The sequence below is a fragment of the Stenella coeruleoalba genome (assembly GCF_951394435.1).
Source record: "Stenella coeruleoalba genome assembly, chromosome: 20".
Taxonomy (NCBI): domain Eukaryota; kingdom Metazoa; phylum Chordata; class Mammalia; order Artiodactyla; family Delphinidae; genus Stenella; species Stenella coeruleoalba.
The window spans coordinates 18,254,410-18,279,530 of NC_137166.1; the positions used below are offsets into that span (position 1 = coordinate 18,254,410).

The following is a 25,121-nucleotide window of genomic DNA, read 5'->3' on the forward strand; positions in this document are numbered from 1 at the left end:
CCTGCCTTGGTCTCCTAGCCTCCTTCCTGCCATATTGTTTCTTTGGAATAGATGGAGAAAAATGGGAAGACTGGCCTGAAATCAAGCCCCTTGATTTCACGTGGCTGTTGCTTGCAGTAGGAACAGAATGAAGTCCCATGGGTTTTTCTCAGCCCAACCACATCTGCCCGGCAGGTCAGAGGAGATGTCTGCCAGGGGCTCAGATGCAGCTGACGTCAGACTGGTTCTGAAGGAGGGGTCTTGCATTTCACCCCTTACTGGGACTTCACGGGTGACTTAACGTGACTCTGGTAGAGGCCACACCGAGGGTCCAGTGGGTGTTACTTTGAATCAGAAGCTCCTCTTTCATTTTTTCCAATGAGGCGGTTTCAGCAGGTGTTGAAGAGCCTGAGGCAGTAGAGGGTGAGATGCACTAAGCAGCATGTGTCTGGCATCTAATTTGATTTGACTTGTTTTCCTGGCCATGCAAACCTGCAGCCAGGAATAAAAAGCACAGGCTGCGGGAGTGACAGCTCCCTGCCTTGTGTCCTTAGCTCCCTCCAGCCCGAGGGCTCACTCTACAGCCACAGGGCCATGTGAAGGCAGCATGGCCAAGGACTCCTGCCAGGCATACACAGCATGGCAGATTGGTTTTGATTATGTTTGAAAAGCCCCAGAAAAATCTCTTCCCCAAACTTTCTACAATCAGGCAAGGAGGTGATTTATTAAGCATGGGTCAGACTGGGCCAGCTCTCCTGGTTGGCTAAAATTGGCCTAAAAAATAAATTGTGGTTGTCAGATCCATTAAATTAAATGATTCAAATACTACTGTAGCTGATTAAAGAACTTTATTCAATTTCCTCTTGACCACATGCTCTTCTGTGAGGGCAAGGGAGATACTGTTTCTGGAAGAATTGCAATGTTCGGAGACTGTTGATCTAATCGGATGATGTTTATTAAATATGGTTCCTTCTCCCTTGTTTGATGAAAGGTGAGACTAAAGAGGGAAGAGGAAATGACTTACTGTTTGTTTTACTATGAATGACCCTCCCTCTGCCAGGCCTCTAGGTAGGAGCCTCCACAGTGAACCAAGCTGGGTGGCTGAAGAATTTTTAAGGATCCTTAAAAGACCTCTAGGCAACAATAACAAAGGTCAACAAATGAAACTCAAGCATGAGTAAACAGATAAAAATAATTAATGAATCTGGGACTCTAGCAGACAGTCTAATAGTGGTGCCTGCATCACCCAGGGCACTGGTGGGAGAGACAGCCTTGTGCCGGCCCCCTTAGTGCCTTCCCTTCTTGGCCCCACTGATTGGCCCAGGAGGGAACCATGACCCAAAGCAACCAATCCAGAGACATATGATGTGCCGTGGCACAAAATAGGTGAGTGAGCTTGGGAACATGAATGAAGAAGTCCAGCAATGAGGCAGTTAGCAGCTGGTGCAGGCACGGAAAGGAGGAAAGGGAGAGGTCAGATGTTCAGATCAATAGTGTGTTCAGATACATGAAAGCAGAAACTAGCGGGAAACAGAAGCTAGGAGACAGGGAAAGGAAACTCAGAGTTAAGGAGATACAAAGGAACTGTTGGTCAGGAGAGAGAAGAGAGCAAAGCAAGCTCAGAGAGAGGCTGTGTGACCCTGGGAGAGACATGGAGAAGAAACCAGTGACCCCAGAGTGGCCCTTACTCTCACCTGCCCTCTGTGCCAAGTTCTGGCCCAGTTTGTGCTCATCTTGAAAACCCCGTCATAAGCTGGTCTAAGCAGGACTCAAAAGAGCCCAGGTGGACACAAGAATCAACAGAAGTATTCAGCGCTGAACAAAAGAGCAGTTCACCGTATGAAACATAAGCAATTTTTAGAGGTGATTCATCTAATCAAAGGGATGTGATGAGGCCACACCAGTGGGGAAGGGAATGGCCTTTCGGCCACAGCAAGGAAAGTGGCAGGCACTGGGAAAGAACTGGGTTCGCCTCCTCCGGGGCCACCTGGTCTCCCTTTGACCTTACTCTGGGCTTCTGTCTCTGGAGGAAAGTAGGCCATGCAGATAACAGTCATGGCCTGGCCCTTCTACCCCAGGGCAACAGACAGGGAGCTCACTGAAGGGAAGTTCACTTCTGAATTCTAGGTGCCGCCAAGATCTAGTGAAGCAGAGAGACCACAGACGCCTGGGCACCCAGGATCCCGCTGGGGCCCATCGGTATGTGCAGAGCGCACTCATCGCCGACTCCCTCAGGCCCCTGTGTGGGCTGACCTCTCAGAGTCTGGGATATGGGTTAGATGGTCCCTCCTGGTAATCAAACCTCTCTCATTGCATTTTACAGGGCTGACTTTTGCTGCCATCCCAGCTCAGAGGGCCAGAATCTGGGTTAGTTATCTCCACCTAAATATTAGTGGGGGCTTCCCTTCCACTTCTCCAGATCATCCCACCCTCTGCTGAGACTCATGGGGACAGTCGTCACATGGGACCGGCTGCAGGGAAGTAAGCAAATGCCCAGGGCAAAAAACAGGTGCTATCCTCACTTAATGGTTAGCAGGCAAGTCCTCCCTGAACACCTCGTATGGCCCTGGGCACTGGCGATGGACCAGGGAGGCCAGGAAGGAGCCTACCACCTCCTGTCCACGTGGACAGCACCTTCAGCACCGGCCTCAGGGACTTTCCCTCTGCCTGGAATGCTCCTCTCACTGATAATCAGGAGGCTTCCCTTTCTTTAGGTCTCAGCTCAAGTGTCACCTTCTCAAAGAGGTCCACCTGACACCTGATTTAAATAGCCCTCCCTCTCCCCCTTTCCCTGCTATTTTTCCCCATGCACTAGTTCACCTGCCATAGAATATTGTCTCATGTTTACTGTCTGTCTCTCTCCCCACTGGAATGTAAGCTTAATGTTTTGTGTGTTTTAGTGTCTATTCCCCTGCACCCATAATAGGGCCTGGCTCACAACAGGTATCCAATAAATACTTGTAGGACAAATTAATTTACTGAATGAATTGTTTTAATTTATACTTTGGTTTTTAGCCAGAGCGTATATTTTCCACATGTTGAGAAACAGGCTGGTGCAGTGAGTAAGGCCCTAAGACTCTGGTGCCAGGCTGCGGGGTCAGATACTGGCCCTGCCACTTACTGTATAACCTTGAGCAAGTCACTTAGTCTCCTGTGCTTCAGTTTACTCATCTATGGAATGGGAATACTCCCTAGTAGCTCTGTTGAGAGATCTAAAGGAGCTGATGCATATAAGGGCTTGCAACAGATCCTGCCTATGTAAACATCAGCTTAATGTCTTATTGGGCGTTTGTGTTTCATCTCAAATGCCTTTGTTCCTGTCCTTTGCCCATTTTTATGGGGGTACTTTTCTAGTTGATGGGTAGGTTGTTCAAGCCAGCGCCTTCCTGGGCGTGTGCTGCGCATTCGGGGCTCTCACCGCCTCCAGGGGGCGCCCGGGGCCTGCGGGCGCAGGGGCAGAGAACTCCAGATGGAGCTAAGACCTGGGTACACGTGGGTTCGTCCCCCTCGTGCCAGATCCTCTTCCCGCTCCCCCACCCAAGGATAGTGAGCTGAAGCGGGCACCGGCGCGGGCGGCTCTACGCGTTGTCTGGGGAGCGCAGCCTCCCGGATCGGTCCCGCTTCGACCTACCTTTGTGTGTGAAACCTCGAGCTTCCAAACCGACGTTGGAGGGTTTCACCGCCTACCGCGCCCACAGCGCCCCTGTGGAAGCAAGCGGGGATGCCGGCCCGAGGGTCTCAGAGGACGCCCCCTGCGGGCTGCCTGCATCTCAAGCAAAAGGAAGCCCTGGTTATTTTACTCTGAAGAATTTGTACATTAACACGTCTTCATGGGTGTCTCGGTGTGACCCGAGGAACTAGGGACAGAAGCAGTGGTGGGGTGGGGCGGGCTGGGGGGAGTGGGAGGGAATCCGGGGCCAGGTTTCCAGCCACGCTGTCTAGTAGTGTCACCAGGCAGCAGCTCCCTGCCCAGGCAGGGGCCTTAGATGGCAGCACCTGGGAGTGAGAGATGGCGATGATGAGCTTCAGGGTCCAGAGAGGGAGGTAGTGGGATGGCCACAGTGTCCCAGCTGGAAATGAGGGGACACAAAATCCTCGGGGCTGCTGACCAGAGACCTCCCGGGGGGCAGGGGCCAGAAGATGAGAGAAACACAGATTGCTGGGTGTGGCCAAGACTGTACAGGGTCCAGTCTGGACATGGCAGCCTGGATATGGCAGAAAGTGAGGGGCATCAAGGAAGCTTGTGACCTGGACGGTGGGATGGGTCGTTCACACCTCATTAAAGCTACCCAAGATGAAGGCAGGTCTTTGAAGTGGGAAAGGGTGAATCAGGGCCCAGAGCAAGGGCTGGAAAATAGGGGGGCAGCATGAAAGAGCGTCAAAGGCTGGGGGCTTTGTTCAAGGCCACAGGATCCATGGTATCCAGGGGTATAGGGGGGCGGCTGGAGAATGAGCGGCAACCCCCAGCGGCTGTGGGGAAGCTTTGGTGGGAGGGGGCAGGTTAACAAAGCAGATGGAAGAAGAGGCGAGCATGTTTCTATGGGGATGGTGCCTGTGGTGGGAGGATTGCAGAGGGGAGCAGGTGAGGAGATATGAGACTTCACTGGATGGGAGGGTAAGATGGGGCAGCCAAGGGTGTGAGGGTGGGAGGCTGGGCAAGCCCCAAAGCATCACAGGGCCTCTGGATAGAGCCAGGACAGCAGGGGCCTCGCTCATGCTCCAGACCTCAGCGGCTGCTTCGTAGGACCCATCTCCTGTTAAGAAACCCCTGTACCACAACAGGTTCTTAGAGGGAGGGAGCCCTGGGCTCTCAGCGCACACCCAGGAGCCTCACACGTGAGAAAGCTCCGGAAGCATTTAGTGCTTTAAAAGGCCCACTGCTCGGCATGTTGGCCCCATTAGAGGGAACATTTTATCACAATGCAGGCACAAGTAGGTTGCCTGATGGTAATTGCTTTTCTAACCCATAGAGAAAATGCATCACAAACCCACCACAATTAAGTAAAGTGGTCACATTCCTCTTTTTTTGATTTAGAGCTATTTAGAAATATTAGCAGCTGACTTTGCTTCCAGGTTTTTTCCCCTTAGCTGAACCTTTTTTTTCTTTTGAATCCCATTAAATAATCTAAGTGCTCTAGGAGGGAAGAATGAAAAGATGTTTGCGTTTCCAGCTCTGCAGCCAACCATTGCTCAAATAATACCTTCAATGCGTAACCTGGGAGTTTAATATCCCCAAATATTTATAATTATGCAGAAATAGCCCTAAAAAATGTTTGGCTTACTCACAGCTGGATAATTATCGGCATCCAATGTTCACAAACTCAGAGCTGCTTCTCAAAGTTCGGTGGTGTCCCTCTGCCACCCAAGGCATTCTGGGTATGTGGAATCAGTGGGCAGATCCCTAAAGGGGCAAGGAGATGGCCTGTAGAGCTCCGGCTTTCCCTAGCACCTTGCAGCCCCCTCCCCTGCTAGGCTTGACTTCACTTTTCCTCTCCCAGAGCATGAAATGTCCAGACGTGGAACACAAATGGTGCCCAGCCCCACTGGTCATGAGGAAGAGCCAGTGTTTTGTACAAACACACACAAAAGGAGGACTCAGTCACTCCCAAGAAATCCTTTAGTCAACTCATGGATGAAGTCCCACATCCAGGAGTGTCTCATGGAGTCTCAGATGCTGCCCGAAAAAGGGTGCCGTGATCAGATAAGCATGGGAAGCTCTGCACACTCTATGGCCCTTTGGAGAGGCACAATGCACACCCTCTATTAATACATGTCCCCTTTCCTATCGTCTCCCCTGCTGCTCTCTCTGCTCCAAGCACATTTCCAGAAGAATATCAAGAAAACTATTTTCCCTGCATAATTACCCACCTCCTCCCCACCCACCTACACACATCTTTCCTGCTTTGAAGTGGCAGCTGCTCTGATTTCTTTAAGTGGACTGCACTCTGCATTTACCAGTCAGGTGGAGTTAAACTGAGGGAGCGCCAGACAGGCTCGGGGGGAGGGACCTCGGCACCAGCCTTCCCCTCACCAGACCTGCTGCCCCTTGGCTTCTCTGTCTGCAATGAGGGCCATTTCCCACCTCCCCTGGGCTGGGGGTGCAAGGCTGTCACTCCCTGAGTGGGTCACCAACCAGCTGCCTGGCCTCCTTCCCTTGAACAAGGAACCCTCAGTCGTGTCCTTGCAACCTGATTGGAACTTTCTCTTTAGTGAGATCAGCTAGCATGCTCTCAGCTGGAGGTTACAGAAAACCCAACCCAAACTACAATAGAGTGCGTTGGCTCATGTAACCTCAGAGTCCAGAGGTGGCCGAGGTTCAAGCCGAGCAGGGCACTGGCTCCACAACTCTGGAATTCTCTCAGGCCTGTCTGCCTCTGGCTCTGGACCTCATCCCCAGCCTGGCCACACTCAAGGACACAAATGGGTCAAAGCTGCTCCAAACCCATGTCCCCCATGTCTGTGCTCTGACCATCCGGAAGAGTCAGTAGGTCTTTCTCCAGATGATCAAGAAAACATGTCGCAGGGGCCCTTCAAAAGTTCCCCTGGTCTGGTTGACCCAGCTTGGGTCTGAGGTCCATCTGTTAGCCAATCACTGTGGCCAGGTGGATGGGTGTGCTGACTGGCTTCACTCAATCAAGGCCCACACCTGCAGCTGGGAGAGGCTGGGAAGTCCACAGGCTGCTGGGGGAAGGATGGGCATCCAAATAAAATGTGGAATAGGGCACCAAGGGAAGGGAGAATGGATGTCAGAGGCCCACAACGGCAAACATCCATTTCTCTGGGTAACTTGTAATCGAGTCCCCTCACCTTATCTCTCTGAGAAGCAAATATGAACCTCTTTCTCTGTGCACCTCAATAAAGAGCTTTTCAAGTAGGGACCTTGCCTGTCTTGTGTCCCCGGTGTCTAGAACACTGGCTGGCCAACCAGGTGCTCCACCAGTATTAGTGGGAGGAAGGGATCAAAGGGAGAGAGAAACAAGGAAGCCAACTCCCCACTTGCTTGGTGCATTGGCTCTGGGGCTCTGGGTGAGTGGATGGACTGAGTCAGCCTTGGGATCAATGGAACTGGCTGGCTGGGGGTCCAGAGCCCAGAGTGACACACGCCCTTCTCCACAGGCCTCGCTTCCGAGATGGCCAGGAGGTGGGAGAGCTTTCACCGACCGAACTGTGTGTGCCTGGCATGTAAATATTCCACTACCCAGGTTGCAGGGATAATTCAGTGAAATTCTGGAAGCATTTGTGGAACATCTACTTAGGCCAGGTCCAGGAATGGGCAGTGCAGAGCCCAGAGCACGTGGACAAGGCACAGCTAGTCTATGCCCTGTGGGTGTACAGCCTGATGGATACAGGTCACGACGAAGCCAGCACAAAATCAGTGGGAACTCCATCACCAGAGGTGGGAGGGGCCCCCTCACTGCGTCCTCTGTATCACCTCAGGCCTCTCGCTCAACAGCCAGGATGAGCCCCTAGGTGCCCTCATATAGTTGCTGGGTGTGCTGGACACTTTCCTTTTATAAACACATGATTTGTGACAAATCAATCCAAACCTGCATGTTTTCACCTTAGATGCTAAGGCTTAAAGGAAAGAGCACCTCCCTAATTTTCCTTATGAGGAAGTTGGTACCTTTGGACAGAATGTTCAGCTTCCTTGAGAACTCTTATTAGAAAGATGAATAAATTTATTTCTTCAGTAAAATAATCTGTTGCTCCAAGTTTTTGAAAACTGCCTTAATCTCTATGCCTAATTCCAGAGTGGATGTGTGTTCAATGTCAAGGGTCAGTATAGACCCCAGGTCAAGTGTTGGGGCATCAAGAAGGGATCCTGTGGCCTCGCAAAGCCAGCTCCCATTTGCCAAGAAACAAAAAGAGGAATAAAATAAGAGCCACGTGGAACCCTGTAAAATATGAGATGCAGTAGGGACTTCAATAACCTTCTCATGTAGTATGGAGCATGTCCAACATTTTTGTTGAAACTACCTGGCAGCCCTCCCCTGGGCTAACTCATCCAGTGAGACCCCCTAGAGCCCTTGGGTCTGGGAGTAGCTGCGTCACCTGAAAAGGGGCACTCTTGGGGTTGGGATCCATGGTGTTCGGTGGGAGTCCCCGTTAGTCACCTCTGGAGGGCACTGCTTCTCCCTCCCAAGCTATTCTGATTCAATCATCAGACTGAAATGTATTCATTCACCTTGCAAATGTCTGCTGGGCACATACCGTGTTTCAAGTTCTGTTCTATGTGCTGGGTCTGAAATGCTGGGCTGCCTAATTCTCAGGACAGTCACACTGAAAAGGGTCTCCGTGTTCTCCCACCTTTTCTCAGCCCTAATGAGGAGGTGCGGCTGGGAAGAAGTGCCAAGGAAATTTCCAAGGAGGCTTCTCCCTGGGCAGACTGTGTTGCTAGAACACACGTGGGCTTTTCTCACTGACGTGTCAAGCAGGCAAGTGCATACCTGATGCCATCCACGTTCAAGGCTGCCTTACCAGACACTGGGAGAGCATCCCTGAATAAATCTCATAGGCTTTAGTGGGAAGAATCCCCAGTGACTCTCAAGTTCATCTCCCTTGTTTGATGGGTGAACAAACTGAGGCCCAGGGAGGCTGGAGGTTTGCGGAGGAAGCCATTAAAGCAGGATGGGGACAGAGTGGTAAACTGAAAACCGAGTCCTGGACTCCTGATCCCCAGGGCAACATTCCTATCAGATGGATTAATTAGGGAAAAGCCCAATAGTATCTGCTGAGAGCGATGGCACTTGGGTGAACTGCCTGCACAGGGATAACTTCTTTCTGGGCAATATGTCATTTACAAGGGTGACCAACTCTCCTGGTTTGTCCACTACTGAGGGATTTCCCTGAAAGTGGGACTTTCGGTGTAAAAATGGAAAAGGCCCAAATGGGACAATTTAGTCACCCTACATTTAACCCTCTCAAAACCTTATGAAGGGGCTTCCCTGGTGGCACAGTGGTTAAGAACCTGCCTGCCAATGCAGGGGACACAGGTTTGAGCCCTGGTCCGGGAAGATCCCACATGCTGTAGAGCAACTAAGCCCGTGTGCCACAACTACTGAGCCTGTGCTCTCGAGCCCGTGAGCCACAACTACTGAGCCCACGTGCCACAACTACTGAAGCCCGCACGCCTAGAGCCTGTGCTCTGCAACAAGAGAAGCCACTGCAATGAGAAACCCATGTACCGCACGAAGAGTAGCCTCCGCTCGATGCAACTAGAGAAAGCCCGCGTGCAGCAACAAAGATCCAACGCAGCCAAAAATAAATAAATACATTTATAAAAAACCAAAACAAAACAAAAAACCTTATGAAGGAGCCACTATTGCTGCTTCCATTTTAAGGATAAGAAAACCAAGGGTTAGAGATGTTTCACGACTTGTTGAAGGTCTCACAGCCAATGAATGAAAGAAGCAGCATTGGGACCCAGGAAATTCAACTTCAGAGCCCGCCAGCTTAATCACCAAGTTAAAACAGGGACCTTTCCTAAAAGATGAGGAATCTTGCAAAATTTGGTTTATGAACATATGTTTTTGGGAAACTTTTTTCTGGAAAAAGAGTCTAAGTGCGGCACTCATCAGATTTTTAAAGGGGCTTAGGATCCCATAGAGGCTGAAGAGAAGGTCTGGGGGTGGCATAACAAAGGCTCACACGTCGAGCTAACTTCCCTTCTGCTCTGGAGATCCAAAGGGGCTCACGTGTAAGATCCGGCTTCATGTGCAACCACAGGGAAACATAGACAGTGGGGGCTGTGCAATTCTGGACCGGTCCGGAGGAGTTGTGAAATCGCCTTCCCGGGAAGTGTTTGCAAAGGGGAGAGTCCCCCGTTCAGCTGCCATGACTCAAGCTTGACCTCCACATGGCTCTGGGGGGCTCTGGGGATGTAAGCCCTTGAGGGTCCAATTTGGGGAGGCAGGAAGCAGCTCCAAACTTTACCAGCTCAGCAAGGCCGCTTGCTTCTCCATGTCCTCCCTGCTTTGGTCAGCTCAGCAACTAGCAGGGGGCTTTGGGATTCCACTGGGAAGGGCTTGTCTAGAATACACCATATAAGCTAATATTGATGGGGCAGGTGTTTACAATTTGAAGTACTGTGCTAAATGCTTTATGTGAAAGAAAGAAATTCATTTCTCATCACAGCCTTATGAGGTAGATACTATTATCATCCTCATTTTATAGGATAAACTGAGGCGCAAAGCTGCTAATGGACTTGCTGAGGTCACCCAGGTGGTAAGAACTGGCCCTGGGCTTTGAACCCAGGCAGTCTGATGCCAATCACCCCTCTACCAAACACTTGGCTCTTTGCTTCTCCTGCCATTACAGTCTGTGGCCTGGTCGACTACTCCTGCTCCCCCCCTGTTGGGTGCCTAGGGGCACTCTGAATGTCCCTCCCCACAACCTGGTGGAGCCCCTTGGGAGATACTACGGACATCAGCACAGTGACAGAGGTCAGCATACCTACATCAAGGATGGAAAGTGAGAGGAGAGAGAGAGAGAACGAGGCTTCCTCACCCCCACCTGTGTGCCACTCCCGAGGATGAACCTAGAGAAGACAGGACGAAGGGGCCCACAGCTACTCAGCCCTGCGTGGAAGCAGCGGGGCCTCACCTGCAGGAGGAGAAGGAAAGCTCTGGCTCTGGAGAGGAATGGCTCTCAGCCCACCTAGGCGACCCCTGGTCCTTCCTCCCCACTGTGGCTGGGGAGTCGCTTTCCCACACGGCATCCAAATAAACATCCCATAAGCTATGGCTCTTCCTCAGTCCCAAATGATCCCCCGAGCTCCAGACCTGCACATCCAGGGCTTCCACGCAGAGTTCTGTAGTTTGTTTGCTGCACAAGGGTGTGTGGCCAAGGGGACTCATGGGGCTGAGGTCCAGCTGTGCTCAGCTCACCCAACCATGTGCCCTGGTAGGAGGCTACATTTGCCTGAAGGAAAGGATGCCCTTCTCTCATTTGCACAAAGGCACCATATGGGCTGGTGGAGGCCTTACATTTATCTATCTGCCTCCTGACAGTTCCACTTAGTACCTGACAGGCATCTCAAACACTGCAGGACCAAGACTGATCCCTTGATTTCTGCACCCTTCAACCTGCTCCATCCTAGACTTCCCCTTTTCAATGATTGGCACCTCCATTCACCCAGTTACTCACACAAAACACTGGACTCTTCTCCTTTCATTGCCTCTCACATCCAAAGCAGCAGCAAGTCCTTCAGCTCCACCTTCAAGCTGGCCAGCTCCCCTGTCCTCCATAGCTCCCATCCAGGAAAAAGACCATCGTCTTTTGCCTGGACTGGTGCAGTAGACACCTATCATTTCACTGCCCTGCTTCAAACCCCCTGGGGGATTCCCCACATTCTTAGCAAGCTAACATCCAAACTTCTCACAGTGGCTTACAGATGCCTACAGAGTGTGGGCTCCACACTCACCCCCAAATCCCCAACAGAAGGGAGCTGGCCTGGGGTCTTCATAAAGGGATCCTGCCCAAGAGAGCTTCCTTCCAGGTGAGGGACAGTGACAGAAAGAGGCTGGTGTAGGTCACGAGCAGCCACTTGAGGAGGTGAACCCCATGCCAGAGAACTGTATTTGGAGGTTCCCAGTGGGGAGGGCATGAAGAGGAGCTCTGAGGAACCGATAACAGTGCCCAGCTGATAAAGATCCAGAAGTTATACATCAGTCACGAAGAAGGCCAGGATGTCAGGTCCCAGATCCAGAGTCAAGAAAGTCCTTCTTAGGTCTCTTGCTTCTCTCTCCATCTCGCTCCCCAGCCCTAGTCCCTCCCCAAAGAGATGCACAACGCAGCAGCTAGGAAATGGAGGGTGAGCTGGAGCAAGAAAGAAAAGACAGGCATACCACAACCTCCTGTCCCCATTGCAGGCTTCTGTGGTGAGGTAGGAAGGGGTTTAAATAGGATAGATATTTGATTATGTGAGGGTGGCTGGAAAAGATATGGAGTGTGCTTGAGAGCTTTTCCAACAGATGCAGGTGAGACTAGAGAGAAGAGGGGTTTACAGAGGCCAAATCCAGCTCATTTTATAAACTACATACAGGACAGTTGGAGATAGAAAGTACAAGCCATGTCCAAGGAACAATTCATTCCATGCAGCTCTTATATGGAATATGCTGGGGACAGTTGTGGGAATGGTGATGAGTAGCAGGCAGGGACAGATCACACTGATCTAACAGGTCAGGTCAAGTAATCTGAAACTTACCCTGAGGACAGTAGGGAGCCATAGATGGTTGTAGGCAGGCAGTGCCATGCTCTGATTCATATGTTCTGAAGGTTATTCTGAGTGTGGAGATGGTCTGGAGGGGTCAAAACAGATGTCTATAGCCTGAACAAGGTCAAAGGAGGTGGAACTGGCAAGGAGCAGGTGGACTGGTGAGAAATTAAGGAAATGAAACTGGCAGCACATGCTATCTTGGTCCTAGGGTCCCTTGCTACACCAATGAGTCACTGAGGCCTCATGGGAGGAAATGAGCATCTACTGCATGCAGGCCCCAGACTGGGTCTTCCCATCTGTTCTCCCACCCAGTCCTCAAATGCCCCTTGAGGTGGGGATCATCATCCTCACGTGGCCAGTGAGGGGACTGGCTCAGAGAAGCCCAGTGACTTGTTGGAGGCCATACATCTGGGTAGTGAAGCAGCCAGGACTGGCCTCACTGCCACTGCCTTGAGGTGGGGATCCTTCCTTTCCTGCCACTCACAGGGGGAGGGCAGTCTCAGGTGACCAACTGTCCCACTGTCTATTCACAGAAGGACAGAGCAGGGCCAGGGCAGGTCTGAGCCACAGGGGACTGCAAAGTGCCAGGCAGGGTTCTAAATGTTTCCCACTTAACTCATTTAACTTTCTCAGTGGTCCTTGGTGTAAGTTACTGTTATTATCTACATTTTACAGATGAGTAAACAGAGGAACAGAGAGATTCTGTAACTTGCCTAAGATCACACAACACCTGGTAACTGGCCAGGCTGGGGCTTGAACGCGGGTGGTCTGACTCAAGTACACAACAGCGTCCCCACAGCCACCCATCCCTCCAAAGCCCCTCTGGAGTCCTCCGCTGCCTGTATGCTCTCCCCAGCTTTCCTACTTCACAAGATGCTCCTACTCCCCTAGCAACTGCCTCGACTTGCTCAAGTGCCTCAGGCAGGGGCCTATGGATGGACCTTCCCTGTCTACTTGGCCTGAGGGGAGTCAAGCCAGACCTCTGGGGTAGAGAATGAGCACCCCTGCAGGCATGACCCACAGGAGGTCAGATGAGGGCTGAGACCTGGGCTCACTGGCGCCCCTCCCACCACAGCCTCGCCATGTGCACAGACCACAGACCACAGAGACACCGAGCCCTTTGTTCCACCCAGCTTAAAATAAGTCAAGCCTTGCTCCACAGTGAGAAATGCCAGGCCAGGCCACCCTCCTAAAATGGACTCCTGCATAGAGAGCTCTGTGGCTGCAACTCAGTGACCCACTATGATCACCTTAACTCCTGCCTCTCCATGGGGGACTGCTGGACAGTTCCCATTCTAGATAGGATCGCTCTTCTCATCTTGGCCTGGTCACTCTGGGCTCCTCTCCCTCCAGTGGGAGTAGTAACTACAAAAAAGGGGGGGGAAAAAAAAAAGAAACCAGGGGCTTCCCTGGTGGCGCAGTGGTTGAGAGTCCGCCTGCCGATGCAGGGGACACGGGTTCGTGCCCCGGTCCGGGAAGATCCCACATGCCGCGGAGCGGCTGGGCCCGTGAGCCATGGCCGCTGAGGCTGCGCATCCGGAGCCTGTGCTCCGCAATGGGAGAGGCCACAACAGTGAGAGGCCCGCGTACCACAAAAAAAAAAAGGGGGTGGGGTGGGGAGGGGCAGTGGTTCCCTGGGCTCCAAAAGGCACGGGGACAAGGGTCTTGGGCCCTAGGGCAGGCCAGAACTGGGCCTCAGCCTCTCCTGCTTTTGCTACTAAGCTGTCCATTGGCATCTCTAAGGAGACTGTGCATCCCAGCCCACCAGGAGGCTAAGCCAGCTTGTTACCCCATTTTAAAGGTAAGGCCTAGAGAGGTAGGACCTACCCAAGGGTGGCCAGGGAGCCAATAGGAAAGCAAGAGTTCAAGCTCCAGCCAGTTCCTATAGGTGCGGGCGCCCTGCCCCATGAACACCCCATAACCATGCCGGAGAGAGGCCATGTCTTGTTCTGACGCCCTAGGACACCCCAGCCATGCCACCAAGGCAGTGAACACAAAGCCTGCCATTCTCCCTGGCAGTTTTTCCTAACCACAACACCACGATTTTCCCTGTCATTTATTTTTCCACTCATACACATGAAGAGAACATAAAGAAAATATAATAAAAGAGCTCCTCAATTAGGGATGGTCCACAATGGCAAAGAAGTTTAACTATAAATAGAAGACATCTGACCTCTCCAAAATGCCTCTGGGATGGTCTGATTAGGCAGAGGCTTGCACCCTCTAATTAAGCAGCCCCTCCATCCTACCTCGGGCCGTGGGAGGCAGCTGGGTGGGGGGCACCTATGGGGCATGTTGCACAGACACACTTTTGGGGCGGGGGTTTTGGCAACCATCTATTGTGCTCATTTCCTCTGCTAGGGCAGGAGGCTGAGGGTAGATCTGGGGGCAGATTGTGGACAGGGGTCACTTTAGCTTGGACAAGATGCCTGGCCACTCTCTCAGGACACATTCTTAGACATGGACGATGGATGTTCAAGGGGATTCAGAAGCAGCTGGTTTAGCACCCTTGACAGCTGATCTTCCTTGGGTATTTACCAGGCCCAGCACTCCCCGCACATGATCTCATTTAATCCTCACAAGAACTCTGTGCCATAGTATTATAATTGCCTTATTTTACAGATGAGGCACAGAGAGGTTAAGCAACTTGCCCAGGGTCACACAGCAGGTAAGAGGTAGAGACAGCGTTTGAACCCAGGAAGCTGTCTCCAGTGCCTGGGGGTCTAACCACAACATGACACTGCTTCCCCGAGAGGGCTGGGGAAAAGACCTATGTCAGTTTGGAGAGGGGTCTCTGATAGGAGGCCATCTGGCTTTGGCCTCAGACCCATCTGGTTTGACAGGACCTGGATAAGAAAAGAGATGAGTAATATACTAGCTATGGTAGAGGATGACAGGGAGTCAGGAGAGAGAGAGGAAGGGAGGGACGGCTGACGTGAGGGAGGATGTTCATAACCCTCAGAGTTACCTGGCAGGAGTTACAAGTTGCATCCATTAGAATGCAACATACCTAGAGGAGCTGGGAAACAGATCCTCAGAAACAGGATCCCACATGGAGGGAAGGCTGTGCCATGTCCTAACAGCAGTACATGCAGCAGGTACCCATCAAAGGGGGTAGTTAGAGAGGTTCACATACTAGAAGCTGGCCCAGGGTCACAGGGGCCCAGGGTCAGCAGGTACTGGGTGCTACGGGACCTCTGGGTTGAAGACATCAGGGCCACGGATACCCTAGGCTGCATATCCTCAAGTTCATGGGCCTCTAGAGTACCTAAGTTTAAAGGTCCCCAGGCCTTTGAAGACACCCAGGGCCACAGATCCTGGCTCCTGGCCGATGCCTTCCTCTACCTCCCACCTCCCTGGCCAGAGAATCATCCCAGTGGTTACAAATGGGTTTGTGGTCACAGTGTCTGAGGGCAGCGAGGCTCTGCCAGGTGGGGATGGTCCAGCTCAGCAGCAAGATGCTTAGCATAAACAGGGGCCCCAAGGGACTTCCCTGGTGGTCTAGTGGTTTAAGACTCAATGCTCCCAATGCAGGGGGCGGGATTCGATCCCCGGTCAGGGAACTAGATCCCGCATGCTGCAACTAAAGATCCCGCATGCCGCAATGAAGATCTCGCATGCGCCAGAGAAAATCCCACGTGCCGTAACTAAGACCTGGAACAGCCAAATAAATAAATAAAAATATTAAAAAAGAAAAAACGGGCCACAGAGGCTAGTGTGAGGTACTCTTGGGTGGGTGGCCCAAAGGATCAGATAGTCTGAGGATCCATCCCTGGGAGGACAGCATCAGAACAAAGGAGGAGAGAGGCTGTGCCATGTGGCCTTGGGAGAACCCAGGGCCCACTGGGGGAGGGTGTTTGAGGGGATCAGGAAGGAGTCACTGTCAGGAAAGACCTGAGCTAAGGCAACATGGAATGGTTCGACGCCCACAGGCTGCGCTGGGCTGAGGGCAGAGCCAGTCCTCTGCTCAGGGCCCCACAGCCCTGGCTACACTCCATTCTAGCAGGCACACTGAACACAGAAAGGACAGCCACCTAGGAAGGTAGCCAGTATCCTCACCAGAGTCCTGAGATTTGTAGAAAAGGAAATGCTCAACCTTCGTTAGGCCTGGAGGGACAATCGCCAAGACTGCTGTGGCAGGTCTGCTTGGTTACCCTCTGAAGACCCCTGTCAGGAGCCTGGCCACAGTGCTCAGCGTGGCCATCCTGGAGCCCTGGACCAGTCCAGACCACTCGGACCCTAGGCGTGGCATGGAAAGCAAGATAAGGGGCCATGAAAGACAGCTTCAGCCTGGCCTCGACACCCTGGGACCAGCCTCTCCAGGGAGCTAAGTCAGTGATAAGAAGGCTGGCTTCTTTCTCCTGAGTAATGTGCTGGCACTAATAAAGCCACTGCTGTGCAGATTTACAGAACCTCTGATTTCACAGACACTGAGGGCCTTGCAAGTATTAATTAAGGCTCAAAACCCCTGGAGCCTGGGACAGATTCTCATTAACCTCATTCAGCAGAGGCTACAACTGCTTCCATTCTACAGCCCCATGGATGTGGCAATAGCTCCAGCCCTGGAAGCTGGGCTGGCAGGGCTCCCTCCCCATGTCACAGGGTGTCAGGGCAGAGGAGGCTCTGGGCTCCTGATGACTTTGTGATACTCATGTCAGAGCCAGGTTTAGATGAGACAGACTCCAGCTTCTACTAGAGTAGCCGATACAGAAAGGATTTCCCTCCTTTTGGCTTTTTAAAAAACAACATTCCCTGGCAGTCCAGTGGTTAGGACTTTGCACTTTCACTGCCGGGGCCCCGGTTCAACGGCTGGTTGGGGAACTAAGATCTCACAAGCCAAGCGTTGCACCCAAAAACAACAAAAAAACACACAACAGCTTTGAGATATGTCACATACCATATACTTCACCCACTGAAAGAGTTCAATTCAATGTTCTCTAGTATATTCGCAGAGTTGTGCATCCATGACCACAATCAATTTTAGAACATTTTCATGACCACATTTTACTACCACAAAAGGAAACCCGCACCCCTTGTCCATGGCCCCTATTTTCCCAGCATCCTCCCCAGCCCTAGACAACCACTAATCTACTTTGTGTCTCTATAGATTTGCCTATTCTGGCTTGTTTTTATTTTTATTGTGGTAAAATATGCATAACATAAAATTTATCATTTTAACCATTTTTAAGCATCCAGTTCAGTGGCATTAAGTACGTTCACATTGTAGTGCAACCATCACCACTATCCATCTCCGGAACTTTTTCATCTTTCCAAACTGAAACTCTACACCCATTAGACAATAACTCCCCATCCTCCTTCCTCCCAGCCCCACTGTAACCACTATTCTACTTTCTGTCTCTATGAATTTCTACTCTAGGTACCTCATATAAGTGGAACCATATACAATAATTGTCTTTTTGTGTCTTGCTTATTTCACTTAGTGTGATGTTTTCAAGTTTCATTCTGGCTTGTTTATTTATGAAATATTTAAGCTAAAAGTAGAGAAAACAATATGCAACACAGCCCCTTTATTTAACTCATATATCTCTGATTTGTTAAATGTGTTTGTTAGCTAGCCTCTTGCCATATTTGCTTTCTTTGTCTCTTTTTTTTTTTATTCCCTTAATTTTTCTTTTCGCCTCTTTTTGCTATTGTCTTCCCCAGAGCTAATCCAGTTGTGAAGTTAGTATGTATCTTTCTTGTTCATGTTCTTATATTTTTATGACATAAGTTTATAACCATAACAATGCATGGTACTATTTTGAGTACTATTTTGTAAATGGTGTCAGATACTGTCCATCTTGTCATCTTATCCTCCACTCCACATTGTATCTTTGAGATGGAGCTGTGGTCTGGGCTGCTCTGGTTTGCTCATTTCTCCTGCTGTACAATGCTCCTGTGCATTGCGTACTCCACACTGGCTTTATTCAAGGAGTTCCTACATTTGGATTCTCACAAGAGAAGCCAGGGACGCCCCCATCTGAGCTGGGCAGACACAGACATGTTCCCAAGCAGAGGACGAGCCACCCAGCAAGAAAGCTGAACAAAGAAGTGGGTCCACAGCCTCCACAATCCAAACCAGCGCAGGCTCTGTGCTCAGAGCCATAAGGGGCATGGCCTGCCCTCCTGTGCAGGGTCAGCACCACAGAGAGGGAACAAGGGTATCATTCTTTGTTCTGTCACCTTAGTCTCTCTTTCTGGGTTGCAGCCTTCCTTGAGAGGCTGACAAAGCTAGGATTTTCTCTCCCCATGAAAATGCACCCACAGAGAACCTTCAACCTCACCTGCAGGCCCCCAGGGTTGGGTTCCAGTCACATCTTCCTACTGGCTTCTCTACACAACTCGGGGAGCCACCTGGCTTGAAGGTATTAGGGAGGATTGACTGGACATTGTGCTGCACCTGGTGGAGGCAATCAATAAATGCTTTCTGAGTGAGCGATCAAGTGAGTGGACGGATGAGAAAACATGCATAGCCCCTGGCACAGTACCTAATAGGTGCTCAGAAACAGTGGCTGTGATTAATGTGTGTGCGTGTGTGTGTGTATGTGTGTTTTAAGTCAGGTTTAATGAAGTATCATTTACATACAGTAAAATCCACCTTTTGTAGTATACAGTTCTATGAGTCCTGATAAATGCATAGTCATGTGATCACCACCACAACCAATGTGTAAAATATTTCTATCACCCTAAAAGGTTCCCTTGTGCCACTCTGTAGTCAACAGCCCTGTCCCACCCCACCCCTACCCCAGGCCCTGGCAACCACTAATCTGTTTTCTGTCCCTATAATTTCGTTTTTTCCAAAATGTAAATGGAATCAACAGTATGGAGCCTTTGAGAGTCTGGCTTCTTTCAATTAGCATAACACATTTGAGATTGATCTCTACTGTCACTCATATCAGTAGCTGATTTCTTTTTATTGCTGAGTAGCATCCCCCTGTATGGATGGATCACAGTTTGTTTATCCATTTGCCAGATGAAGGACATTTGGATTATCTGCCATTTGGGGCAATTATGAATAAGCCCACTATAAATGGCTGCATAAAGGTTTTTGGGTGAACCTAATTTAATTTCCCTTGGCTAAATATCTAGGAATTGGGATTTCTGGGTCATATGGTAAGTAGATGCTTAACTTTATAAAAAGATGCCAAAGTGTTTTCCAAACTGGCTGTGCCATTTTTCTTCCCTCCAGCTATGCCTGAGAGTTCCAATTGCTTCACATCCTGACCAGCACTTGGTATTGTCAGTTTTTTTCTTTTGACCATTCTAATAGGTGTGTGGTGGTATCTTCTTGTGACTTTAATCTGCTTTTCCCTCATGACTAATGATGTTGAACTGACATGTTTTATTGCCAGTCAATCCTGTGGCATGTGGTGTGTGGGGCTGACCAGGCCTCTAGGTGCAGACACTGCTCCCCTGGAGTGCAGGGAGCACCCAGGCCACCATGAGGCCTGTGTGGGTACAGGAGACAGGGCTGGGGCTATGCCAAGAACCCCATTTTGCTCAAAATGAGTAGACACCTGCTGCTGCACCACGTGATGGGCTCCTCACCTGTGATGGGCTGGCTAGGGGTGTGGTAACTTGGGTCAGGCTGTGACAGGTGGTGCTGAGAATACCTCCAGCTACCCACAGTGGCCCCACTCGGGGCACAGATGCACTTGTGGTACCAGGAGTGAGAGTAAAGGATGGGGCAGAGCTGCCCATGGCAAAGGCTCATTCAAAGGTCCCACAGTTGCCTCCCGCGAGCTCCACTCCAAACCTGTCAGGAAAGAGGTGCTGCCTCATTTCATGTGTAGAGCTCCACAAATGGGGGTATCTGCTTCTGCACCCAAAATGGGCTCTCCAGTGGCTCCCAATCAGATCCTGTCACCCTGCTCCGGCACCCAGCTTCTGCTGCCTAGAGGCCCAAGGGAGGCTGCAGGTAGTAGGGCCTTAGCCTTTGCCTCACCGTCCAGAGACACCCTGACCCAGGTCTCCAGCCCCTCCCCCATTTTCCTGTCTCTTCCATTGACCACAGCCCCAAATGGTACCCCTAGTGAAGCACCTGCCTGGCCCCACCAGCCCAGCTCTCTGACCAGGGCTCCCATTGTTCATCTATCCTACCCATGTTGGCACAGATTCCAGAGAGATGATCACCCCCTCAGGCTTCCTTTCCTGGGAGTCCTGGCGGCCTCCAGCCTCCACTGCAGGCCTGGGTCTTGCTCGTCTCCTACTTTCTTCCTCTGGCTGCCTCCCACCTTCCTCCTCTGGCTGCCTCCCGCACTGGCTGCCCACCCTGCCTGAGACTGGCACTGGGACAGGAGCAGATAAAGGCAGGAGGTCTGCAAGGGCTGATGCAGCAGGGAAGGCTTCCTGCAAGAGGTGGAGGACTGAGCTGGGCCAGGGAGCAGGGGAGGTTTGGAAGAGGGAGGAAGGGATGGTCAAGGAGCAGGAGTAGACGTACTGCTGGGGGTGATAAGGGCATGTGGGGAGAGGGCGGGAAAAGGGTCTGCCCACATCTGAAGGACCCAATGTCTGACTCTGGAGGAGCTTGGTGACCATCAGGAAGGCCAAGGTCTGTGGCTTACCCAGCCTGTTCATTTCTTCCTACCATCCCCCCAACCAGACCTGCTGGAGTCCCAGGTCACCCTCCCTCCCATGCTAATTGGTGGAAGGCCTGTGGGCTGAGGACCCATCTGTCTGGCCACTTGCTCCTCCCCTTCCATCACTCATTCAGCAGGCAGCCAGGGGCATCTCTTCTCCCCTGAGCAGGCAAGGCCTGAAGGACACAGAGAAAAGCCCAGAGGAAGATTTGTGGGGGTGACTTGTGCCTTGCGGCAGGGCCATGTCACTCTGGACTGTGCACCCTACATCTGCAGCTCCCAGGTGGCACCAGGAGGCCTGGGGGAGTGTTTGCTGCACAAATACAGCGCAAAGATCACAGCCTCCCTCCCCAGGGGCATGCCCTGCCCAGTTTTTCCGCATTCCTCCTCACTCACCCAAGGCAGGATGGCAGCCACCCTACGTGGGCTTCCTGGCAGTGCTGTGGTGCCAGGGTGCCCTCTCCTCCAAAGCTCCCGAGTCATCAGCAGGAATTCATGCCCTGGGTCCAGGGATGCCTAGCCTGTACCATCTGGCCTAGGGCCAAACACCTTATCACCAGGCCTCCTTCCCGGGGTTTCTCAGGCTGGCACCACCATGCTCTGGCCTTTACCATCGAACCAGGCGAGTGCCACCCTGGACTGAGAATAACAACACCACTGGGCTCCTGCTCTGTGTGCCGGGCACCACCAGGCTCAGCACAAGCTTTATCTCCTGCCCTGAGCCTCTCCTGCCCCCACCCTGCCCTGGGGCTCCTCACCTTTGTTCTCTGCACCTGGACCACTTTCCCCACTCCTGCTGCTGCTACCACTGCAATAGTCTGGTGGACAGCAAGGCCACATTCACCCAGTAGGCCTGACTGCGCAGGCTCTCTTCTCTCAGTGGTTTAATGGGCAAGGGCAGGAAGGCCCTACTGGTGGTGCCACAGGGCAGGAAACAGGCCAGTTCTGAGTCAGTGACCACTGGGGTACTGCAGCCCACAATGCCAAACACAGAGGCCCCCCGGGAGCCCTCGGAGCTCAAGTGGACAAGCTTGGCCATATCTGGCCTGGGCCTCGACTCCTCTTCCACCCTCTCTGAGCCTCTGTTTCTTTTTTTTTCTTTCTTTTTTTTTGGCCACACCACAAGGCATGTGGGATCTTAGTCCCCCGACCAGGGATCGAACCCCACCCCCTACAGTGGAAGCACGGAGTCTTAACCACTGGACCTCCAGGGAAGTCCTAGGCCTCTGTTTCATCTAACATCAAACTAAGGGTTGAGTGGACACCTCTAAGCACCCTCCCAGCTCTGATAAACTGAGATTCACTCACTGTCAACCCTCAGCATCAATCAGTCCACAAGTTGCAGCCCGAGCAGGAGAAGGAGGATGAACATCTTTGATCCGCCTTCTCAGACCCAGTTCAGAGGGTCTGTACCCAGTGCCTCGACCCTCACAGGGTCCAGATTGAGGCCAAGGGAACACAGACACAAATACCAACTTGCAGCCCCTGTGATCAGGGTCCAGATCGGCTCAGAGAGGTGAAGTGCCTGTCTCCCATGGTCGCCCAGTGGAGGTGGTGCACGGGATTGGAACTCAGGACTCCCAGTTTCTCCTGCACCACACCAGTGCTCTTTCCTCTACACCAGACAAATGCAGCAGCCCCTGCCTACAGCCCCGCTCATCTCTCCTCCCTGCCCCCCCCCGCCCACGCACACTATTTTGCAGGCGAACTCTGGTTACGATGAATGCCATTCTGAGGTCACCTGTGGATAGAGCTTTCAGCAGGTCAGTCAAATGACAGAAACCTGCCTGGACAGTGCTGTACTCACTGTGAGTAACTAGAAAAAGGTCACCTGACGTCAAGGCTCAGTGATTGCAGCTGAGACCCAACTCCTTGGCAGGCATCAAGCTAAGACCTTTGACCTCCCCACCAGGCTCTGGCTTCTCCTTCCTTCCCCTCCCGCCCCGAAGGATGGGGTCTCCATGGGAAACTGAGGGCTTTCCTTCCCAGAAGTTCAAAGTTATGGTCCTTCACTGCCTTAGAAATTCCGGCAAGAAGGAATTGCAGGGCCCTTGTTTCACAGGTGACTAACTGAGCCTCCAGGAGTCAGTCCATGCTGAGAGCCATCAGACGTGAATCACTAACATCCCGCTGGACCGAATGGACACCTGTGGTCCCCACCTTCACCTCAGTGAAGGATGGCTGCTCAGGCAGGAGGTGATAGATGGGTGGGTAGGGAGATGTGTGCCTTGGTTCACTCCTGAGCCAAATAGCCATCCCTCTATCCTTCCAACCATCCCTCCATTTATTTTTTCAGGCATGCAGTGTTTGGTGGGAGCCGGGAGAGAGCAATGTCACTGAAGCCATGAGAAGAAAGAGCTGGTGGCCATGGGGTGATGCTGACTCTTCTCTCCCTTACCCCCACACGTGTCTCTCCCTTGACCTCTCACTACCACTACCCACTCAGATCCCTCCTCGCCTCTTTCTAGTGACCTTCCTGCCCTTGGTCTGTCCACGCTCAAATCCATTTTCCGCATTGGCTGCCAGGGCTCTTTTCTGAAACACAATACCAACCACATCCCTTGGCAGGGACTGGAGGGTTTCACAACCTGACCCCAACCTGCCTGACTCATCTCTGGTTCCAAAGAGGCAGTAATTAATATTGATGAATGAATGAATGAACAGCCCACTACAAACTCTGGCAGGGCTCCCTCACACCATACAAACATCAGGATTCAGAAAGGCTAGGCCCCAGCAGTGACCAGAGGGACATGGACATCAGCCTTGCCCTCTAGTCCTGGATGCTGCTCCACAGCTCCCTTCTGCAGGGAATGGACCTAGATCAGCAGTCTTGACCTGGATGGTCCCCAGGGCTCTAGAGAGGGAAGGCTGGCCAAGGGGCCACTTCCCAGGAATAGGGCTCTGATCCAGGGACCAGGCCTCTCCCACAACTGACTGGGGCCCCGACACCAGCTGAAATCATTTACTTATACAAAAATTAGTTTCTGTGAAAATTGGGCTGTAACTGTTGGACTGTGGCTCTTTAGGTCCAGAGGAATTTTCTCAAGTGCTGAGCTAGAGGTGCTTTAGTTCATTATCCTCAGGGCCTGCTCAATTCCTCCAGCCCCTGGGGCAGTATCATTGACCAACAAGCCTCCTAAGATGATGCCAAGTCTGACTCCATCTTCTGGAAGGATTTCCAGGAGACCCCTCCCTCCCTGTCCTGGGCCCAAGAAGTGCCTGTCTTAGGGCTTCAGCTGTAGTCACCAGCTAGGCAAATCCAATGGAGACTCAATTCTGAAGGTTCACCCTATCGTTCATAGTCAGTCAAGAAAGGGTATGTGGAAACTTCATACACTGTTGATGGGAATGTGAAATGGAACAACCACTTGGAAAATAGTTTGGTAATTTTTAAAAAAGTTAAACATATACCTATCATATGACCCAGCCATTCCATTCCCAGCTACTTACCCAAACACTGGCATGCAGATATTCAAGGCAGCTCTAAACTAGAAACAACCCAAATGTCCATCAGCAGGTGAAGAAATAAACAAACTGTGGTATAGTCTGTACAGTGGACTACTACTTAGCAATGAAAAGGAATTAATTATTAATACACACAACATGGATGAATCGCAAAACAAATATGCTGAGTGATAAGAACAACAAACTAAAATAGTACATACTGGATGATTTCATTTATATAAAATTCAGAAAAATACAATCTAATCTGTAGTGACAGCAGCAGAAGGGTGGTTGCTTGGAAACAGCGGGGATGGGACAGAGGGATGACAAAGGGACACAAGGAAACTTTTGGAGGAGATGGATGTGTTCATTATCTTGATTGTGGTGATTGTTTCACAGGTGTATATATATACCTTATATACATGTATACGTTAAAGCTCACTGGATTGTACACTTCAAGTATGTTCAGTTTATATACATCAATTATACCTTAATAAAGCTATTTTTTAAAAAAGAAGAAACAGGTGGAGTCTCCTTAGACCCTCACTGCAGCCTTCAGGACAGAGTCACCACTCGGCTTGGTCTGCAAGGCCGGCCACCCTCTCCAGCCTCTTCCCTTGTTTCTCTCTTGCACGGTAACCAATGGGCTGTGGCTCCCTGAACGTTCCATGACCCCATGGCTTTGTGCACGCTGTCCCCTCCAGCAGCTGGGCCATCTCCTGCCTCATCCACACAGAGAACTCCTACTCCTTTGTCAAGCCCTGCTCCGTTGTGCCCTCTCTGGGGAAGCGGGTCACAATGAACAGCTCTTTCCTCTGCATCCCACAGTCCATGTACACAATCTGTCATTAGCATTTGTCTGTACCGGCAGACTGTGGGCTCCTTGAGGCTAGGGAGAGTGT

General features: G+C 51.4%; 1 long non-coding RNA gene across 2 annotated transcripts in view; it reads right to left on the reverse strand.

The window, feature by feature from the left end:
* Window positions 1-818: 818 nt before the first annotated feature.
* LOC307179167 overlaps window positions 819-25,121 on the reverse strand; it is a 59,740-nt gene continuing 35,437 nt past the window's right edge. The window contains exons 3-6 of one of the 2 annotated variants that reach the window (XR_013825338.1): window positions 18,481-18,596; window positions 5,266-5,380; window positions 3,611-3,682; window positions 819-976 (exon numbers count right to left, since the gene is read on the reverse strand). This is a non-coding gene — a long non-coding RNA (uncharacterized lncRNA). The remainder of the gene's footprint in view (window positions 977-3,610; window positions 3,683-5,265; window positions 5,381-18,480; window positions 18,597-25,121) is intronic. The other variant, XR_013825337.1, reaches the window with a different exon arrangement.